Below are 10,927 nucleotides of genomic sequence, written 5' to 3' on the forward strand. Positions count from 1 at the left end.
GAGGAAGCCCCGACTAGGCACGATCAAGCCCCGGAAGTGACGGTGGAAACGCGACTGGCCCTGGCACGCACTAGCACACCCGCTTTAAGCCCGACAGTGGAAACGCGGCTATTGATACCAACGCTTCGTGCGCAAAGGTCCAGACTCCAGACAAAGTAAGCCTCACGCATCATATTTTGTTTTCCAAAAGAGCTTCTTGGCTCTCTGTAAGGCTAATGTTGCTAAAGCTACCATTGTCTCTGCCTGCTTTCACTAATGTTGCCTTCACGTGCTACTAGAATGATTGTGAATAGGAATGTGGTATTTAATCATTTCATTTAGAAGCAATGTGAGGATCAGTAAAAGTGGCAATTTCAACAAGCTATAAAAAAAGATCTGCGGGGAATTTTGATATAAAACTTCCCATACACAATCTGTGGACATCAGAGAACAATTTAAAATATTGTATCCATGCATTCTAACTGTATTTAATTTATGGACTTAGCAGACCTCTGACACTTTATGAAGTTATATTAGGCTACACCTAATATTACACCTACACCTGATACAAGTTGACGGATATTTTTTGTCAATGAAATTAATACTGGGTGGACCTTACAATGTAGTACTTCCTGAAGATCCAATCATTTTCAGTTTTCACATACAACTTTATTGTGGTCATCAAAGCAAACAATCAAATATATGCATATTTCTTTGAATAATTTACTTCAAAATCAACATTCCTTCTCTGTTTTCCAGTGTTTGTAGGAACACATTGACTTGGCAAAGCTTCCTTCAACATCAATTCCTTTTTGTGCAGTTGAGACCACAGCAGCATCATGTCAGAAAACCCTCGTTCCACCAAAGCAGACTGAAGCTGAAATGAGCAGATATTTTAAAACTGGAATCAATGTGATTTGGTTTCAGATTTCTGTATGTTGCCCTCTCACCTGTGACAGGAGCTGGAGGTTCAGACAGACTCAAACTTCAGTTTCATCTTCACAAGAGTCTTCTTGGAAAGAAGGATCTAAAAGGGCACATAAAAAGGAAAAGATAACACTAAATGCAAAAAAAAAAAAAAAAAAAAAAAAAAACATTAAATGCATTGTGACTACAATATCTGGAGCAATTTGGTGCAAATGCATCTGTCACTTAAGATTAAATGGATGCAGTGAGAGTTTGTGTAGGGATCCTCAAAATCATGAACAGAACTATGCCAAGTCAAAAAACAAAAACAAAAAAAAACAAAACAAAAAAAAAACACCTAAATGGCCTTAAATACAGGTCCACTTGCAATAAGGATGGACATGGTTTAGTGTATGTCACGACTTTATCTTTTTTGTAGTAAATTTTTGTTTTATGTGGTAATTTATTGTTTGATGTTAAATGTCAATACTTTGTCTTTTTTAAAATATTTTGATTTTGTTATTAGTGTCCTAAAAAGCACTAAATCTTCTTGTTTGATCACACCTTCTCCATAGACCTCCACCTCACACAGAGTAAGATACTTTGAATCTCCAGGAAGGAACAGATTCACGTATCGACCCTCCATATTGTTACATGTGTAGGTGGAGGAAACACCAGCCGGAATGCTAGAAATCACTGCGCATCTAAAGATAGACGGAGAAAACATCATTTAGTCTTCTAGTGTTTCTTCATAGGGATTATTTATGGATATTAAACCACTGAAGAGAGTCTCACATGGAATTGTTTGTTGCCGTTGTTCTCCAAAGAGTTTCCGATGCGAATCTCCATTCCGTTTATTTTTCGTTCTGGACAGCAGTCTAGTCTGTTTGTGATGACAACACTACTTACTCTGTAAATATAACGCAGATCCACTCTCCACCATGGGTTAGTCTGAATATCGGTTGAGGAACATGATGATGATGGTTGTATGAAACCTGGATTGAAGTCAGTGGCCTGTTCAGCAGACCAGAGTTCATAGGTTGATGACTGTGTGACATTTTTTCCTGTTGCCAAATTACCTGGAAGATGTCATAATGTCAAGAAATGGTTTTAATCAGTATATTTTATTTTTGTATCAGAACTAACGGCAGCTGCAGTTACATGTTGACTTTACCATTTGGTGATTGGCTCTTTTATTTAAAAGCAGTGTTGCCAGATTGGAAATGTCCAAGTATCGCACCAGAAGCTCAAAATTATCGTACTTGTAAGAAAATTATCATATACAAGTCAAACGTACAGAATACAACTTTTTATCTAAACCAACAACTTTCTGACATGACCTGCAAATTATCACAATAGATAACTAGGCATATCGTTGACGCGAGGAGTGAGACCAAATACTATAGAACCGTACTCAGTGACTCTGACTGCGCTGGATGCATCGCAGCACAACGCGACACATCCCCGAGAGTAAACTGATGCCTTGTTCTATTAAAATTATTTTTAACACTCGCTTTGCCAGTGTAGACAGACTTCAGCTATTGCGGCGCGGCGCAACAGTGTTAAGTTCGCTTGTTTCATACTGTCATGATAGGCCTTCGTTGTGGCAGTGGTGATAATCGGTGTGATCATAATGGACCGCAACATAGTGCTCATTGGCTTTAAAGCAGGGCACCCCCCCTGCATTCTTAACACACTCTGAGGTGTGCTCGAGCACATTTAGAGTGTCTGTAATGAGCCAATTTTGTGTACGATTATAGAAGCCGTATGTACAACTACCCTCATTTGAAGTGTTACAAAATTCTGAAATTATCGTACATTATGGGATTTTTTTCATTATTGATCATACATCGATCGTACAGAGGTCAAAATTATTGTACAAACATGATAATTATCGTACATACTAGAACCTAAAAAGCTCAAATTCACCTGGAAAGGGTTTAGACCAGGTTGTTAAGTGGTTCTGAATTACCTGGAAAAATCACATAGACTCCCACTTCACAGAGAGTAAGAATCTTTGAAGCTCCAGGAATATTCACAGTAACGTAACGTCCCTCCATCCCATGACACGAGTAGCTGTAGGTAGGTCCTGCTGGAATAGAAGAAACTACAGCACATCTGGAGAAAGATGAAAGAGTGAATTGTTCCTGTGTTTTTGTTGCTCAATGTATGATTGTATAAATGTGTTTAATAGGATTGAGTCTTTCTTGCACAATACAATGCATATTTTATAATTGGATATTTCCTCCAACTTACATACATAAAGTTTTGCACTATTTTCTATTTATTTATTTTGCAGCTAAGCAAATGTGCAATTATTTGTCATGACAATGAAGTATTACACTCAGAAAATACAGTTTGCTGTTTTTTATCCTTCTTGCCTGTGTGACGCTTTTAGATAGAAATGGTGTAACAATGTGGTAACAATTATTATTATTTTTTTTCTTCTGGAACAATGTTGTATTTGATTATAGGCGGTGGAAATTCATTTTGTGATCACTGGAAGCATGGTTTCATGCTCTGAGGGAATTGCCTGTGTGATGCAAGCTGCCATTTTGGAAAGTTAATAACCGTCAACCATCTCATCAAGTATGTAAACCAATGTTTTCTGCACAGATCATTGCCATGGCAAAAGAAACAATAATTTACCTGAGCTGTGAATCTGAGTTTGCAGTCTATTGAATGTGATGAAATAGAAAGACATAATAGAATAATAGTGTGAAACGTCTTTGTACTGGGTTCTCCTCGCACGCTGGATGCAGAACAATAAACATAAAGCATGATCAAAGAAAAAAAAAATACTCTCATGATCCATTTCTTTTTTGTGAAAAAAAAAAAAAAAATCACATAAAAAAAGCCTTAGTGTAGTCTGCTTCAGGAACAAATGACTTTTGAAAAAAGATGAGAGTGACAGGTTTAAATCAGTCAGTGAAATCAATTAATTTTACTGAACTGCAAGTTCACTTTCGAATAATTGCATTAACATGCTTTGGGAAAACTCCCGTTTACTCTGGTGCTGAAGCCTGATTTGTTCATGTTCATGTAGCTAAGAAGAAAGAAGCTCAGCCTGCTCGCAGCCATGATAATGAGCCCTGACAGTGGAAGAAGCTTAACGCCTTTCCCTGCAGCCACCCGGCATTTTAAAAAGAAAATATTTCTGTCCTCCCTATTCAGTATGTGCCCAAACAATTTACTGATGAGAGGAGCGATGTGCATTTCTCCTCTGCTTATTACCATGGATATCAGGTCCCTGCCCCTGTGTGGCAAACTTCCACTCAAAAAAGCCAGACTTGGCTTGGAAAGCTGTTTCTAGTTGGATTCTAAACACCATAGAATGAGGTTACTCTCTCGGAGACGCCTTGCTTCAGAGGTATTATGTTCAGTGCTCATGTTCTCCTGTCCTAACAGCAAACACTGCTTGCAAAAGGAACCATACAAACAGTTCCTCTGGTGAACAGTGAGTTGTCTCCTGTCATTTTGGATTTAGCGCCACTCAAGCGAGTGAGTGACCTGCATAAAACTGTCAGTCAGTCCCTTTTGTGCTGAGTTTGGGCCTAACAACTGTAGCGTTGTTCTCAAACCAAGACACAGCTATGTGCCTATAAATAAAGAACAAAAGCATTCAAGCTCAAGCAGAGCAATGGAAAAAATAAAGCAGACTGTGCCAAATGCAGTACAGAATGTACATATGACCTATGTTTATCCTGTTTATATTGTTTCACATTTTAATGCTGAGAAAAACAATAACATCTACATGATCGGGTGAAGGTTGGCTCCTCAGTCTGATAACTATAAGAACGAGCACCAACACAGATGTTCCAGATGCATAAAGATAAAGGAGTGCTAAAAGAGGCCAGTATCACTTATACCATTACTACCGATGTCTCTAGGAAAATATTTAACCATTTACTACAGCCATTCAGCTTTACAGTATAATTGAGGGCTATCAATTTAACATTTTTTAAAATGTAACTTCTAATTTAAGTGAACTTAAAACAATTTTCATATACACCATTATAATAAATGCCCTATTTAGCTACATGTGCCCTTAGCAAGTAGGAAATATACAGAAATTGAATAAAGTTATCCAACACTAAATTCAAAATTAAATATAGAAGAACCCCTAAAGCTACAATGGTTATTGATTCCTCATTTTTCTTCAGTTCTTTGAATAACTGACATCAGAGCAGCTGGGTTATCAAGTTATTCTGGTTGCTACTACTTTAAGGCCCCATTTACACTGCATGGTTCAAGTGACCCAATTCTGATTTTTTCCTCTCATGTGGCACAGATCGGATATGACCGGTGAACGTGTAAGCAGGAAAAAAAACGCATGGATTCTGATTTTCTCAGATCGGATTCAGGCCTCATTCATATGTGGTAATAAATCGGATATGAATCGGATACGTGCATTTGCGTGTGCCATGTAAGCAGACAAATCGGATATTCCCCAATAAATGCGAGTCGTACGTAATTAAAAAAGTGACGTCAACTCAGGTGGACACCACCAACTGAGATCACATGACTTATTATAGGCGCGATGGAGGACGAAGGATACACACAGTGGAGCAATGCTGAGGTTTCATGTCTTTTAAGTCTTTGGGGCGAAGAGACAGTGCAGGCAAAAATGCAGGGTTGTTACATAAATAAATCCGTGTTTGAAGACATTTCACGAGATATGGGGAGGCACGGTTTAAGCGCTTTTTTCTCCGCCGTACGAGACCAATGTTTTTTTGATATTTTTTTTTTGTTGACTTTTCAAAATATTGTGGAAAGCAAAACACTGTATAATTTTATTTGCATCTGCATCCATTGTATTTCGTGCTGTTTTACTTCCTTTTCCGGGTCAGAACGTCTACGTTTTTGGTAGTTTCAGCAGTTTATAGTGTAAATGCAAAAATCGGATACGGGTCACTTTTAAAAGATGATGTAAGCGGGTCGTCAAAAAAATCGGATATAGTCAGAAAATCGGATTTGGGTATCAAGAAGACATGCCGCTGCTGAATGTGGAGGGGATCTGACATGCTTCATATTTTCTCACAGTGTGTGCCGCCGCATTTGTGCATGCAATGGCAGAGCATGTGCTACGAGCCCATAATAACGGCAGACATGACAGGAAGATTTTACTGACATATGGCCTGACAACATCTTATCTGACCGCAGTTGTTCTACTGTTGTTCTACTGAAGCTCCTCGCCACCTGTACTGTTTCCACACTCGTTTGACTCGTGCCTGGTGCTGAGGTGAAGTGGAGTGTACATCTGCAAAGTGTTCTGTTTGATGTGGTCATAAAGTTGTTCTCCATCTAATCACCTGTGTTAATGTTCTAATTTTGACAGCACTAATATATATATATATATATATATATATATATATATTCATACATACAGTGGTGGCCAAAATTATTAGACCAATAGTATTTTCACCAGCTAAAAAATGGTTTTAATTCAGTTATTTATATATTTTGCTATAGTGTGTCAGTAGAAATTATCAGTTTACATTTCCAAACATTCATTTTGCCATTAATTGTAATAATCCAATGAGATTTGAGTCTGACAGCAGCCAGTGCTTCACACAGAGATCTGATCTGATCATCATCAGTCTGTCTGGAATGACATGAAGAAACAGAACAAACTGAGACAGACTCAATCCAGAAGAACTGTAGCAACGTCTCCAAGATGCTTCAAGAAACCCACCTGCAAAGCTACAGCGCTGTTCAAAGTTTTAGGCACTTGTGTAGAAATGCTGTAAAATGAGGATCCTTCCATACATTTTCTTTATCATTTAACATCTATTGACTAAATTACATCAACATTTCCTTTGTGTTTAAAGCAGCTTTTGCCCTCAGTGCACTTGCGCACAGTTTTTCAGGGAACTTCGCAAGTAGGTTTCTTAAAGCATCTTGGAGACGTTGCCACAGTTCTTCTGGATTCAGTCTGTCTCAGTTTGTTCATATATGTGTGTGTGTGGGTTAATAGTGGCAGAAGACCACATATGTAAGTATAAATATAGTTACTGACCAAATGGCCAGAAGACTCACACTGGGTTGCTGAAAAGATCTGAAGAATTGTTTCCAACCCGAATCTCTGACCCATTTATCCTGTCGCTACAGCAGTCGCGTCTGTTAGTGATGGTCACTCTGTTCACGCTGTATGTCTTCAGCAGATCTAGCTTCCACCACGGGTCACTCTGTACAGTTGTATGAGTGCAGGTGAAGTTGGTCCCATCCAGAGCATTTGAGGCATACCAGTGGTAAGCTAACGTTGACTGATTGGCTATGCCCCATGTTGCTATGTTCACTGGAATATGTTCAAGAGGAAAAAAAAAAGAAAAAAAAAAAAAAACTATTTATAATTATTACAATTATTTATTTCTATTTTGACTGGAATTTTACATGTAATCTAAACAAATTATAAGCTTCTGCTTTGAAATAATGAGTATTATAAAAAGCACAAAAAACTTGGGTTCAAAAAGAATCACCATTGATAATGAGAAATATTTATTGAGCAGCAAATCAGCATATTAGAATGATTTCTGAAGATCATGTGACACTGAAGACTGGAGTAATAATGCTGAAAACTGTAATAATATTTCACAATATTACAGTTTATTTATTTAGTTGGTTTGAGAAAGATAACATACAGAAATGCTATTTAAACTTATTCTCATTATTCTTCTGAGACTAGATTTATCAACATTTTGAAGATCTGGGCTGAGTTTGGTGGTTTAATTGAATTAAGACAGTTCAGACTACATGATTTTAGCCTGATTCTGGCACAATCTGATTGACCTTGTGTGTCGTGGGGATTAGTAAATGACAATGGGTGCAGGGATGCAAGATTAAATCATTTAATCTTGTGTAATGTGTCATAGTGGACGACAACCGATGCCATGTCTGGGACACTTCACGACGTCTCCACAGAAAGACTAGCATGTTTGTTTGTCTATCTATAGCCTTCAAAACATTTAAACTTTAACTTTTAAAACTATTTTAAACGTCAAACTACTTCAAACTGAAAACCTTCAAACTTCAAACCTTTTAAAACCTTTTTCAAACTTTCTGGTATGGCTTTCTCAAGCAAACTTCAAAGTTTGCCTTGACAACTTTTAATTTTATTTAGTTTATTGTTTTAACCATCTTCCCAATGTCTCACTCTGCGGTTGTGCTCTTCTTGTAGTTTCATTGACTGTTTCTCATTACTGCTTTCTCACAGATTTTAAAAGTGTATCAAATAAATTCACAGTGGATGATCTTGAGTCACTGAGATGTAGTTTGGAGGGTGGATCTTCAATATTGCATAATTTCTTCCAGATGGTTATCAGTCAACATCTGCTGAACTCAATCTGCATGAATTTTTTATTTATTTATTTTTAATTTTTGTTTATGCACTATGCTTTAATTTCACATCATGCTGCACAGTCCCAGACCTTTCAGTGATTTCTCTGATGGCTTGGACAGTTTTCAGTTGAATTAAAATAAGTGTTTCATGAATACCTATTATCATTTTTCAAACTTGCATCAATCATATTAGTAAAATATATATATAGATATATATATATATAGATATATATATATATATAACTATATATATATATATATATATATATATAGATATATATATATATATATACATACACACACACATATAGGCTATTTAAGTTCATGGGTTTTCATCATGTGTCTGAAAATGTTTCACAGCAGCACAAACTCATTAACAAAAGATGTAATAGTGTATAATTCACAAAATCTCACCTTCAGTTCCTTCCTTCATTTGAACTGAGAAAAAGCCTGAAATGAGAAAGACGGAATGATGCTTATTTAGCAACCTAAATTGATTGAGTATAAACCTACAATTTGTTTGATTTACACTTAAAAAATGCAGTTAGTTAAAATTCGGTATGATCTCTAAAATCATGTATTAATGTCTTACACAATTTAGCTCCTCATATAAAAGTATAATGTTTAATGGTATTTAGGTAGCATTAACCGAGAACAACACATTCAGTCTTGTTAAGTGTTTCTCTGTCTGAAAGATGAAGATGAAAACAAACTGTAGGTCACTAACATATTAGACAGATTGTATGTTTTACTTACCCAGTAAAAACAACAGACTCTTGTAGAAAACTCTCATGTTCATTTCAGGCGGTTCGTGATTGTTTCTGCTTGAATGAAAGCTGTTCCTGGGGAGAAAACAAATTAGTTCAACTTTCTTATCAGTCACATGATCCTGTTTTCTCCTCCCACTTTTAACCCTGGTTGAAGCTGGAAAAAATGTTTACAGAAAAAAAAAAAGAAGAAGATAAAAACATCTCATAAAGCGTCGTAAAACAAGTGAACACATTTTCTTTGAAAATACTGGTTACTTGCAACTTAAGTTCAGTCATTAATGATATCAAAATAACTGCGGTGATGAAATTTTACATCTATCTCTTCAACAGACACTTTTATCTAAAGCAAGTCAAGGTTTGTATTCATTTTTGTATTCAAATTCAGTGGCATCACATTTTCACCTTAATTCTGTCATTATTTCAGGTAATTCTAACCTGTACGTAACCTTTCTTTCAGTGAAACACCAAGGATTGAAGTGAATGAGGACTGAAGCTGTCAAGCTCCAAAACCTCAAAAGAATCATTTAGTAACACTTTATTTTGATGGTCCCTTTTGAACATTCTTTTGACAATAAGTAACACTGCATCTATATGTCAGCTAACTCTTATTAGACTATTAGTAGCCTGTATGCTTAATAACGTGAGAAGATCTGTTTCTAAAAGACACAAGGCTATCTTTAAAATGTAAATATTAGCATTAGGTGTTCATATAGCAATGTCGTAAATCTTTGCCACTCTTTGCCATTTGCATCTGAAACTACTGCTGTTCACTTCTTAGAATGTCACTAGTTTTTCTTATTCACAGCGGGTTTTTTTTTTTTTTTTTTTTTTCGTTGTTTTTTCTTTGAGTCATTTGCTTAGAAAGCATGTTCCTAAAAAACAAAAAACCTTAATGTAAATGTAAACGTGAATGTAAATGTTTCCAAATTGTTTGTTCAGAAAAGCACGAGCATGTGAGGAAGTGCACTATGACTGCGTCTGTACCAGCATCAGTTCTTTTGCCTATGTAAATCATGTTGATGTCATTATTTTGTGGAAAGAAGCTCAGACATTTTTTTTTTTTAACAGTGTAGTATTTCTTTTTGTGTATTTTAATGATATCAGTGTTTTAAAGATAACATTTCCAGATATTTGCCCAAAAGCAAAATCAAAAGCAATAATATAGGATATTTAAGATTGAATATTTAAGCCTTAAGTATAAACAACTTAAGATTTACCGCTAAGATTTCTGTTGGTATTAAACAATGGTATTAAATGTCACACAACCTTTTCATGTTGCATCTGTGTAATTTAACTTCCACAGAGTATCAGGAATTTCCTGTGAAAAACTGTACAGGGATGCATTTACCAGAAAGGCATCATTAGCTAACTATGGTTAAGTTCCATCACGATCATAAATTTGTCAGTCTGATTTTAGTCAGAGGGTGTAGGTTGACTAGTACCTGTTTTGTCTGCCGCCTACTGCTTGCTTGTGACAAAAAAGTGTAGTTTACTTAGTCTTTTCCCGTACAACTTGACAACATCAGTGATAGACAGAAATCAGAAGGTCTCAGATGATGTGCCTACTGCTCGGTTCATTCATGAGCCTTCAGTTCGACCTATTTTCCCCAGGGCCGAAAGAAGATTCTTGCAGGAAACAAAACCTCCTCAGAGCCTCCATCAGAATTTTCTAAGGCATAATGATTTCAGGAGAGTTCAGGATAATACAATTATATAACAATTTTTTTTTTTTTTGTATTTGTCAGGTTAAAAAATGTCTAATGTCAATTATATCATTTAAAAAAACTAGAAGCCAGTTCAGAAAAGATGATGCGAAGATAATTGTGCAAAATTTAACTACTATACTGAATGACATATCATCATCAGACTTCTTCAGGCTAGTGTTTGTGTATTTCATTTCATTCTGTACAACCTACTTGTTCTATAGATCTGTG

The 10,927-nt window shown here is 36.2% G+C and overlaps 1 long non-coding RNA gene across 1 annotated transcript; it reads right to left on the reverse strand.

Moving 5' to 3' along the window:
• Positions 1 to 758: 758 nt before the first annotated feature.
• On the reverse strand, positions 759 to 1,634 carry LOC109073818. The gene is made up of 3 exons (XR_006155128.1): positions 1,450 to 1,634; positions 930 to 1,006; positions 759 to 856 (listed from the first exon to the last, which is right to left on the reverse strand). It is a non-coding gene; the product is annotated as an uncharacterized LOC109073818 (long non-coding RNA).
• Between the last annotated feature and the right edge of the window lie 9,293 nt (positions 1,635 to 10,927).

Source organism: Cyprinus carpio, chromosome B7 (genome assembly GCF_018340385.1).
Source record: "Cyprinus carpio isolate SPL01 chromosome B7, ASM1834038v1, whole genome shotgun sequence".
Taxonomy (NCBI): domain Eukaryota; kingdom Metazoa; phylum Chordata; class Actinopteri; order Cypriniformes; family Cyprinidae; genus Cyprinus; species Cyprinus carpio.